Raw genomic sequence first — 10,439 nt, 5'->3', positions numbered from 1 at the left:
CAAAGGCTTGGTCATGTGAGTGACTCGATATAGTTACGGCTCAGGGCCATTCCTGTGGGTACAGTCCTTCTGTCTGCAGATGTCATAGACTGGAAAATGTTGTAGATTGCTGAAACTCCTGGTTTGTTTTGGTTTTGTTTTTTTTCTACCAGGAGCCAATATGGTTTCTCAGAAACTTCTGGAATGATAGAGTGTACCAGCCCACTGGACATGTGGATGCTGGGGGTTTTCTCACCCCCAGAAGGCTGTGTCATATAACCGTGTGGTGCCAATGTTCCTGGGATGTGGGGTTTAAGAAGTTGTGCTGCTGCAGGAGCTCCCAGCTCTAAATCTTGAGGCTTTAGGATAAGGCTGCTTAAACAATATTGCCAGTGTGGAAAGAATCACAGGTACATGCCTCTTCATAAAGCAAGTTGAGGAGTAGAAGGACCTCAGCCTGCTCCATACATTCTCTGCAGGGGGAAGAGAAATCAGGACCTGAATCTACTCTGAAGGCCAAGATCTCTTGAGCTTTCCCTGGAAGTCGGCTTCAAAGGAAGAAACAGTTAAAAGGATTTGAGAAAAGAGAGACATGTACCTGAATGGAGGTGGTGAGTAGAGCTGGAAGTAAACAGCCTGAGTTATGGGGAGCATTCTCAGATGGTGCTTATTGCTCACAGCCAGTCTGTTCTCTTTTGTGATGGCCTGAAAGAATTTCAAAGCATGACGTCCTGAGTAAAATTAAGAACTTGGTTAATTGCAAAAATCTATGAGTAATGGTTCTTACTATCAATTTTGTGATGTGTGCTGGCTGGATTCTGAAACCTTCTGTAAGAAAATTACAGCGAATGGAGGGGGCAGGAGGACACTGCTGGCCCAAGCAGACTAGAAGGGGGCATTTTATTTTAGAAGAACAAACATCCATGTGTGTGGGAGACCTCACAAAGTGGCTTAACGCCCAGCAATGTTGTGGTGCACAGCATGCAGGGAAGGTACCTTGGAAGTGGCTTCCCTTTCCAGAGTGTGTGCCACGAGGTGAGCAGTGCCAGGGAAGCAGGCAGCCCTGCTCCCTCATGCTGCACCTCCTGTGTGGCTGCATGGAGGGAAACCACCTCACCTCACCTCACAGGGATGCGTCAGGTACCCATCCTTGTCAGCCTGGTGTCCCGAGGATTTATTAGAGGAACACCTGGAAAAGGAATGTATCCAGTTTTGTTTTCTGGAAGGGTGAAGGATTTGGTCGATTCGATTATCCTTAATTGTTTTTCTGGACACCTGGGTTTTCTGGTAAAACACTGTTTGGCTTTCAAACAGCCAAAGAAGAGGTGACAGGCTGCAGAGGAAACAGGTGTGAGTGTTAGTCACCTACAGCCACAAGGCAAGGAAATGAGTGCCTTGCCTCCTCCTTGCAGCCAAGCAGTGAGCCAGGCTGGCTCTCCAGGTGGCCACAAGCAATGCTCATGTTTAAAGCTACAAGGAGTGGGGAGAAGGCTAGGAAATTCCCTGAGCACTGAAGTCCTGCCTAATGTAGAGCTTTCCCCACTGAGCTTCCCATTTAATTTAATTTAAATTCTCTCCCCTTGGTGCTCGTGCGTAGTGCAATGCACTCTGCTCTGATCCTAATTGCTGGATGCTCCACATAAATCCAGGCACTGCATCCTCACTGGGTCCTTTGCATGCTGCAGCTTCTTGTTTTGAATGCTAAGTGGAGGCAAAGATGAAGTGTGACCATGTGAGGGAGAGGCACACAAAATTGCTGCCTGTATACTAAGATGTTTCGTTTGTGGGTTGCTGTTTTTTCATGTCTCTTTGAGATGTGATTGACAGAGGTTTGATGATTGACAGATGGTTGGTGATTGGCTGAGGTTTTGTGATTGGGCAGATGATATCCAAGCGGGCTTGCAATGTGCTAAGACCCCCTCTATGAGCTCATGCAGAAGCCTGGTGGTAAAATCTGATGATTTAGTGATGTCAGACAGCATTGTGTTTGTTTGTTGATGTTTATGGTTTTCCTTAAAATGGTGGAAAAAGAAGAGAGACTTAAACTTGATTGAAGCAAATTGAAATATAAATTCAAAGCCATACATTCGTTGGTTTTGAATTGAATCTTGAGGTTCTGTACTCAAAATACAGAGTTTGGCTTCTTGGTGAGTAAAGTGAAATTTAGCTTCCTTAAAAACTACCTCTCACCCCCAACTGGGATATGAAGAAATAGCTATTTACATAATAAGCAATTTTTTTCCTGGTTGGGGGTGATGAGTTTCCGCCCTCTGTGTGTCTGAGAAACAGAGATGCCTCAGCAACACACATCAGTAGAATAGATGGTCTTTGCATGTGATACCCACGTGGTATGATGTGGGGGCTTCCTATAATTACCCTCTGCCTGTTGAAGGGGAATGGTAAATTGGTCCTTTCAGACCCAGAAGAACCCAAGACTGATTTTTTGACAATGCCCTCAGTATTTAGGAGTGTTGTCACCGAACCAGAGGCACCACAGGATGTGCCCACTGAAAGAGAGCTTCAGAAAACCAACGGCGGTGGTCAAAAGCCATGCAGGATTGCTCATGGGAAGCTGAGAACAGGGAAATGGGGATCCTTGATGTTGTCTGCTTTTCCCACACTCTTTCCCCACTTTCCTCTCAGGCCAGCTTTGTGAAGAACCACATTTCTCCCTCAGGGAAAGTAACAATTTAGCACAGCGGGGAAGAAAGAGTTTTCGCGATGTGCTGCATGAAATGATGCAGTATCGCTCAGCCAACATCTGGTAAAACGTTCTTAAACAGCCTCATCTTCCTGTATCAGCATTTCTAACATCAATAATTTTATTGGTAATAACCAGTAAGGCCTGAGATTTGTTGGAGGAGGATGGATGGCTGCATTTGGGGAGAGAATCTAAAGGGCTTTGAAGGATGCTGATAGAAAAATGCTGAGGCAACTTCACAATTACTGAGCTGAGAAATCTGCACCGATTTGCACTTCCCAAATTGTTTGGAAAACATGAGAAAAGCTGCCTTGAGAGTATTTGCTGGTGCTTTAATGCCATCAGATTCCTGAGAGCTGGAGAGCTCCCCAAGTGCCACAACGTAGGGTAAATATAAACCTGGCTTAAATGTTCCTCCTGAAGCTCCTGTGGCTGTCTGTGCTGGTGACATGAGGTGCTTTCTCTTGCACTCCCTACAGCCCTATCTCTTTGAGAGAAGCTCTTCTCCCATTCCTATGTGGAAGCTCTGAACAAATCCAAGCCAGTCTTCAGTCAAATTCTTCCCAATCCAGATCACACACCTTTCCTTCCACCTGAGCAAACCTTTTCATTTTTCCTCCTCGGCTCAGAACTTTGATTGTCCTTGCATTAAAAAAAAGACACCTTGATAAATCACTTCATAGAGTTAAAAAAAAAACTATTTTCACCCCGGAAAGTGGACCCATGTGGAAACTTCAGCGCAGCAATGACATGAGATCATCTTTCAGCTACCAGAGTGATGTGAAATAGCAGCCTGCAGCTGTGTAAGCAAATAGAGCAGCATTACAGGAATCCATGCAGAGGTCAGTGGTGACCTGTGGAGTGGTTTCTGGCCTGCTCTGTCCAGGCAATCTGCTCAGTGCTGAACTGGATGGGAACTCTGGTTCTGTTTCCAAGAGCAACAAAGCTGTGAGATGGTTCAGATGCAAAAAAGAAGATGATGGAGGTGAAGAAACTTAACGTGATGCCAACATTAATATCATCTGGCCTTGGTAATTGCCAGAGTTCTCCAAAGATGAAAGCCTTCTGCTTCCTTCAGTCTCCGGCTGTGACCTCCTGTCCAAGTTGCTGGACTCAACTGGTGATGGTCAGAAATGTCCTGCAGCATCTCCAGCCGTGGGAACAGGTGGTGACGTAGCCAGTGTGGTTAATATGGAGAAATTAATTCTGGACTGGGTTGTAAGATGCAGTGAAGGAGAATGGAGACACAGCAGAGAAGACCCACCACTTCTGTACCTTAAGCCATCTTAAATCCCTCAGAGTTCTGGGACTGTTTGAGGTTTCCTGTGTTACACAGAGCAGCCTCCAAGCTACTCTATCTAATAATAAGCTGTCCTCTGAGCTATACCCCTCCTTAACTTCACCACCATCCAGGCTAGACTCCCAGTCTGTCTAGTACTGGTAATAAGGATGGACTGCTGGGAAAACTGGTGTCAAAAAGGAAGGCTGGTCTCAGCTGATGAAATTAAAGAACAAGAAGCTCAAGCCTCTTGACATCCCTTCCCACCTGAATTGATTATAAGTTGTTGGGAGCAGATGGTCTGCAGCAGGTTGAGGTCAGTGCAGCAGCTTCTATACAGGTAAATCGTACAAGTGTACAGAAGTTCTTCAGCATGTCAGGAGAAGCAGTAAAAGGAGAAATTATTTATGTTATTTTTCAAAAAATTCTTCAGATGAAGCTATGCAGGAGGCCTAGTGGCCTTGGTTTGAGGAGAAAGCTAAGTTATAGATCATCAATAAGTAAAAAGAAGGAAATCAATGAAGTAGTTTGTCAGTCTAAGACAGGAAAAAAAATAATAAAGAGACATATCCCAAAGCACATTGTAGCACAGGTACTGTTTAAAAAGTATTGTAGTGACCTGGATAGGGACAAGAACATGACCAAATTCATAACTAGTACAGGTGTTTCTACCTACTTATGTGTGTATCTGGTAAATAATATACATCAGCACATATGCCCCATGGCATCAATAACATTCCTAATTTGGGGGGTCAGGTGGTCTCTTCTATGTTTTAACATACATGTTGTTTACTTTTCTAGGTGGAGATCTGTCAGAGTAGATTTTTTTGCTTTGATTCCTTGAGTTTTCCCAGTTAGAAGTAAGTGTATCAACTTAAAAGTGTATCTTTTTTTTTCATGGCCAGCTTTTCTTGATAAGAAAGAGTCCTGAAAAGTGGGTACATGAATTCTGGATTTGTTTGCTTCCTCTGGAACATTGTTCTGTCATTGAGACTCCTTTGGCAGAGGAGGTTTTTTGTCCCCAGATTTCACAGAGACTATTCTGAGTTCCCATTCCATTTAGGGAAGAATTGTTGAAGTGCTTCATAGACTGTCTTTCTTTTCATGTGCCAGGGGATTTCTGAGGCAGTCCTGCTCTCTCCTGCTCTGTGAGACACCATGCCACAAGTCCTGTGGGCGTTGTAGCCTGGACTCATGTGATGGAATAATCTAAAAAGACCAGGAGATGAAGTAATTTGGTAGCAGCTGAAATTCCTGATAGGAGTATGAGCTGCTGCATTGGCACTGGAAGTGTAATGATCTTTAAGTGCTCCAGGACCCTGAGTAACCTTAACTCCTCATAAAAAAAGCATTCTGGTGACCAGTTCCATGACAAGAGAGGCATGATTGCCCAAACATGGGGCTTATTGCTGAAGGCAGAGGTTCTGGGGACTAAAAGACAGTGTCTTAATATTGATGAGAGACTGCTCCGTTGGTCTGGAGAGTAAGTCATAAGGCACAGCTTATGTTTGTTTGGCCTTCCTCTCCCTCCCTCCCTCCCTCCCTCCCTCCCCCAGACCCCAAACAGGGTGCTTTTGTCCATGCTGCCTTGTGGGAGCTGTTATTCATCAGGCCCTCATCTGAACCATCCTGGGAAAGCATCACTGGCCTGTGAATAAATTGTCAGGGAGCACGGTGACCATTGAACAGTACTGGTGATAGTGGGGTCATACTGGAACCTGTGCCTTGGCCCTGGTAATTTGTGAGTCACAGATGGACCTTCACTGTCTGAGAGTAAGCAAGGTTTGTAAGAGGAAGAAGGTCATAAAATAAGCAGTGACCACACCACTGAGCTCAGAAAAGAGAGAAGCTGTCCCATAAATCTCAACCTGCTGCATTTATTGCATTGCTTTTTTGGAGTAATGGATAGAGTGATGGATTTCTCAAGTCCTGATCTCCCAAATATGAGGATAAGTGCATAATCAACATCTCTGTTAAACTTGTGAGCTCATGCAGTAGCTACTTTGTGTAGCTCTGCAGTAATATGGAGCAGGGTTTGTTTTCACAGAGCCAAGTGACTCCAACTTGTTGTGTTTATGGTGCCTCTACGGGCGAAGTGAGCCAAGCTCTGGGACTCAGCTTCCCAGTCTGTGCATGGGCAGTGAGTACAAGCTGGCAGTGAGTACAAGCTGGCAGGGAGGCAGTCAGTCTTGAGATAACATGCCCATCATCTTTTTAAAACAGTATTTGTACACTAACACTGTTTTTTGACGAAGGGGGGCTATCAGCTATTAAACATCTAAGTTTAGCTTTGTTGTCCGTTTGTCACAGAAGTTTCTTTTCTATTCTTCTTTTCTTTTCTTTTCTTTTCTTTTCTTTTCTTTTCTTTTCTTTTCTTTTCTTTTCTTTTCTTTTCTTTTCTTTTCTTTTCTTTTCTTTTCTTTTCTTTTCTTTTCTTCTCTTCTCTTCTCTTCTCTTCTCTTCTCTTCTCTTCTCTTCTCTTCTCTTCTCTTCTCTTCTCTTCTCTTCTCTTCTCTTCTCTTCTCTTCTCTTCTCTTCTCTTCTCTTCTCTTCTCTTCTCTTCTCTTCTCTTCTCTTCTCTTCTCTTCTCTTCTCTTCTCTTCTCTCTCTTCTCTTCTCTTCTCTTCTCTTCTCTTCTCTTCTCTTCTCTTCTCTTCTCTTCTCTTTTTTCACATTTCTTTGGAGGAGGAGAACCTTGGCTGAGTCTTCACTGCTTCTCAGTTTTGGGAAGGTGAAAAATCGTGGCAAGAATGCAACAGAAGCATGAAAGCCTGCAGAAAAAGGTGGTACAGTCCCACTGTTACCAAACTGTGTATTCTTACACAGACATGTGAAGCTGTATTGCAAAGCATTTTTAGATGCTGGAATAAATATCTAGTGCTGACAGAGAGCCTGCCCTGTGTCTGGAGATCCACTCTCCAGTGCACTGTGCTCTTTCATTTGGGGTGTCTTTGAAGTGAATTCATGTGGTGGTGTTTGTCCAGCCAGTACCTGAAGGACTTCCATTTTTTTATTTTATCTTAAGAGTAGGTGGAAACAAAGAGCGCCATATGCACATATAAGGTGGTTACATATAAGATTTTGTTGCAAACCTTCAGAGAATATAAAATCAGGAGCCCGCTGCACAGCCCTGAGGGCAGCCAGGAATATTTTGGCTGGCTGAAAACCTGGTTCTTGGTCACTGTTTGCCCTCTGCTCAGTCAAATCAGAAGTGTTCAGGTACTGAAGCGTGTTGGTTTTCAATACACTGAGAATGACCAAGAAACCAAAGATTTTCTTTATTCCTGCCTGAAGCATCCAGGTAGCTGTGTGACTGTCTGTCAGTTCTCTTGGTAGAGACTTGTGTTGGCTTGTTGAGAGGCTGCAGGCACCTGGATAGTTTAAGTGGCAGTGAAGTGTAACACCCTACAGTTGTTTGGTGTTGTTGAATATGAAGGAGATGCCCTCACCCACTGACATCATTGTGGTAGCTGCTGCAGGCTGGAGCCCAGCCTGGGTAAAAAACCTGCTCAAGAGGAGAGAGAAGGACGTGGGTGGTGAGCCTGTTCTCTGTGCTGTGCCACGTGGTTTGCAGAACACAGTCTGGCTTTTTTAAAACCAAGGTGAGTATGTCTGTAGGAACAGCCATCACAGCAGCTACTGGAGCTCAAGAAATCTAAGAATTTTTAGCAGGCAGAGATGTTTTCTTTCTGCACCTCTCTGAACTCACCTGAGTACAGCTCAGTAGGAATGCTGGACTGGGCATGTGCTGCATTGTGTTGGTGTGCTTCAGAGTTGCTAGCAGGACCTCAGAGACCCCAGAATAAGGTTCTCAGTTTGAATGCATTCCCTTGACTATCAGACACGACCATCTTTGGTTCCCAGAGACCCCTCTGCTCCACTCAGTGATAAAAGCACTTTTTAACACCAAAGCTGCTGTGTTCCCACGCCTGTTGCTGTCATGAGGGAGGCTGGTCTCAAACAATAGCAGAGGAATAAAGAATGGCCTCTCTAATCGATATCCTGCCTAGACGCTGAGTCAGGTGGCTCTTTAAAATTCCTGCATTGTTCCTGATTTTTCATTTGACTGGAGTAAGTTTTTATCTTTAAGGAAAGAAAACACATGGGACCAACTGTCTCTGCCTGCTCCACCATTCCCTTCCCATCCACCCCCACTCAGCTCTGGTGTCTTTGTTCCATGGTAGTCTCCAGCAGTGAGGGATATAGATATGGCTTGCTAGTTTGGACTTGGAGCCCAGTGTGATGTGCTGTAGTTAGAACAAGGTGACTGGTGGTCTGAGCAGGGCTCCCTAAGTCACATTCATCTGCAAGGCTTTAGAGAATGCAACCTTTCACAACTGCATTTCCACATGGGCTTCTGTTTATGTTATTGGTCTTAAAATGGTCAGAAGGCAAGGCAGGGATGCAGGCACAGGTTTCTGGAAAATTTCTCCATAGCTGAGCGTTTGGAGCCCTGGCAGGATGCTGAGGCAGTCTGTGCATGAACAGATATTTGGAAAATTGACAGAAGTGATATTTGCTTAAACAAACTGTAAGATCCTGTAGCTCAAGCTCTTGAATCCACCTCAGCTGCACTAAAAGCACTTTCCAGAAGGAGAATGGGGCCAGAGGGGCTTTCTGAAATCTCTGAATCTCACGGGGCTTGTGAGATCCTTGCAGAATTCTGTTTGGGGTTTTCATTCAGCTCCTGTCATCCCTGAGCATCACCCCAGGGTTGCTCTCAACAACTTGGACCAGGGCAGGGGCAACTTTGGCTTTGCTCCTTCACATAACCATGAGCCCTGCACCAAAGGCTGCAGAGAAGAAAGGTCAGAGACATCCCCAGGATTTTCCTCAAGGCTGCAGGGTCCCTAGGAAATCTTTATGGCTCTTTGGCACTGCTTGTCTCCTGCTGAAAGGCCTCAGCAGAGGGGGAAAACATGGTCCTCACTGTGCCACTGGGCAGGAACTCTTGGAGCTGGGAAGGGAACTGGTGAGGGTTACGTTTGCGCGTGTAGATACGAGATAAGAGCTGACCTACCCTTCACCCCAAACTGAACTCTCTGAAGCTCAAACAAGGTAGACAAGCACTTGTGAAAGTGCTGGGGGGGAAGCCTGCCAGACTGGTGAGTGTGCTGGTCTTGCCTGGGGCTGGGAGCACACAATGAATGGCTGTCCATGGAGTACTTGTTAGGTCCGTGAGGAACTTGCTAGGCTCTCGACTAAAATGCTGGAGGACTGGTGCCACAGAGGAATCAGCAACCAGGGGTGCCTGTCAGGTGCCAGCATGAGGAGATTTTTTTGTTCTTTACCTTTCCAGAAGTGCTGAAGTTCTGGAAGAATTCTGCGTTTCTAGTGGCGAAGAGAAGGAAAAAGTCTGCTCAGCAAAGGCTCATTTCACTGGCTGTGGAGCACCATCAGCAAGGGAGGAAGGCCAGCTGGTGGCAGGATCACAGGTGGAGGATGCTCCCCTCACTCCTACAGGCCTGCTCATGTCTGGAGCTGGGGTGGATGGAGGGCCCAGCAGTTGTGTGCCCTGCAGAGAGGGCACCAGGAGAACCTGGCAGCTGAGCTGCCTTCTCTTATAGGTTAAAGCATCTGTGGCTGTTCAGAGCCACCAAGGATGTGCTGGCATGAAGGCCCTCATGATACACATCTGGCCCACCTCTGTGGGCGCCTCCTGCCCATTTGTTCTTCAGCCACTTTTGGTTCAGGGATTGCATTTTTTCCCCTGACTGGGGGCAGGGCTGTGTTTAAAAAGTAATATAACAGAAAAGAATCCAAAGCAGGACAGACCCCCAAGGTTCTCAGCGTGGTACTTGGCAGAGGCACATTCCTGTCTTCGGACAAAGCCTTTGTCCTGAGGGGTGAGGGTGGAGGGAGAAATAGAAATTACAGACAATGGAGAAGTCATTTCAGATGAAATACAAGATATTTGAGCATAACCTCTGACTGTTGCTTTCAGACATCCCTACAGCAATGCACATAACACACACTGTCAAAGGCTCTTCCCACTGTGTGAGTATAAACAGCGCAACATCCACATCCAAGTGTCCTTAGACAGAGTTCCTGTACTGGAAATCTCTTTCTTCTGGGAAAGAAACATCTCCCTTTAACGACATCCCTGAGTGTTTTAGTCTCCTGGGAGCCTCAGATGTGTTTTGCACAGCACAGGAAGCAGCGCCTGCCAAAGCAAGCACAGCACGGCATGAGGAGGGCTGGCCTGGCCCTAACACTGAGATCTCACCCCTGAATCCTACGTGCCTGCTCTCCCAGGAGCAAGCAGGAGGCTCTGCCTGTGCAAGGTGCATTGGTGGGATGTGTTTTTGTATGGGATCTCAAGGAGCTGGGACAGGCTCTCTTTGCCCTGGTGTCTTTATGAAGGCTCAGAAACAGTAGTCATGGATACCTCAGGAGATGTTTTTCAGCAAGCACACACCAAGAAGAAGTGACTCTTCTCTCTCTATGAGTGTAAATTCAGGGTGCCAGAGGACTGGCAAG

Source organism: Manacus candei, unplaced genomic scaffold (genome assembly GCF_025592945.1).
Source record: "Manacus candei isolate 608988 ecotype Guabito, Panama unplaced genomic scaffold, ASM2559294v1 h1tg000014l, whole genome shotgun sequence".
NCBI lineage: Eukaryota > Metazoa > Chordata > Aves > Passeriformes > Pipridae > Manacus > Manacus candei.
This window is presented reverse-complemented; position numbering follows the sequence as displayed.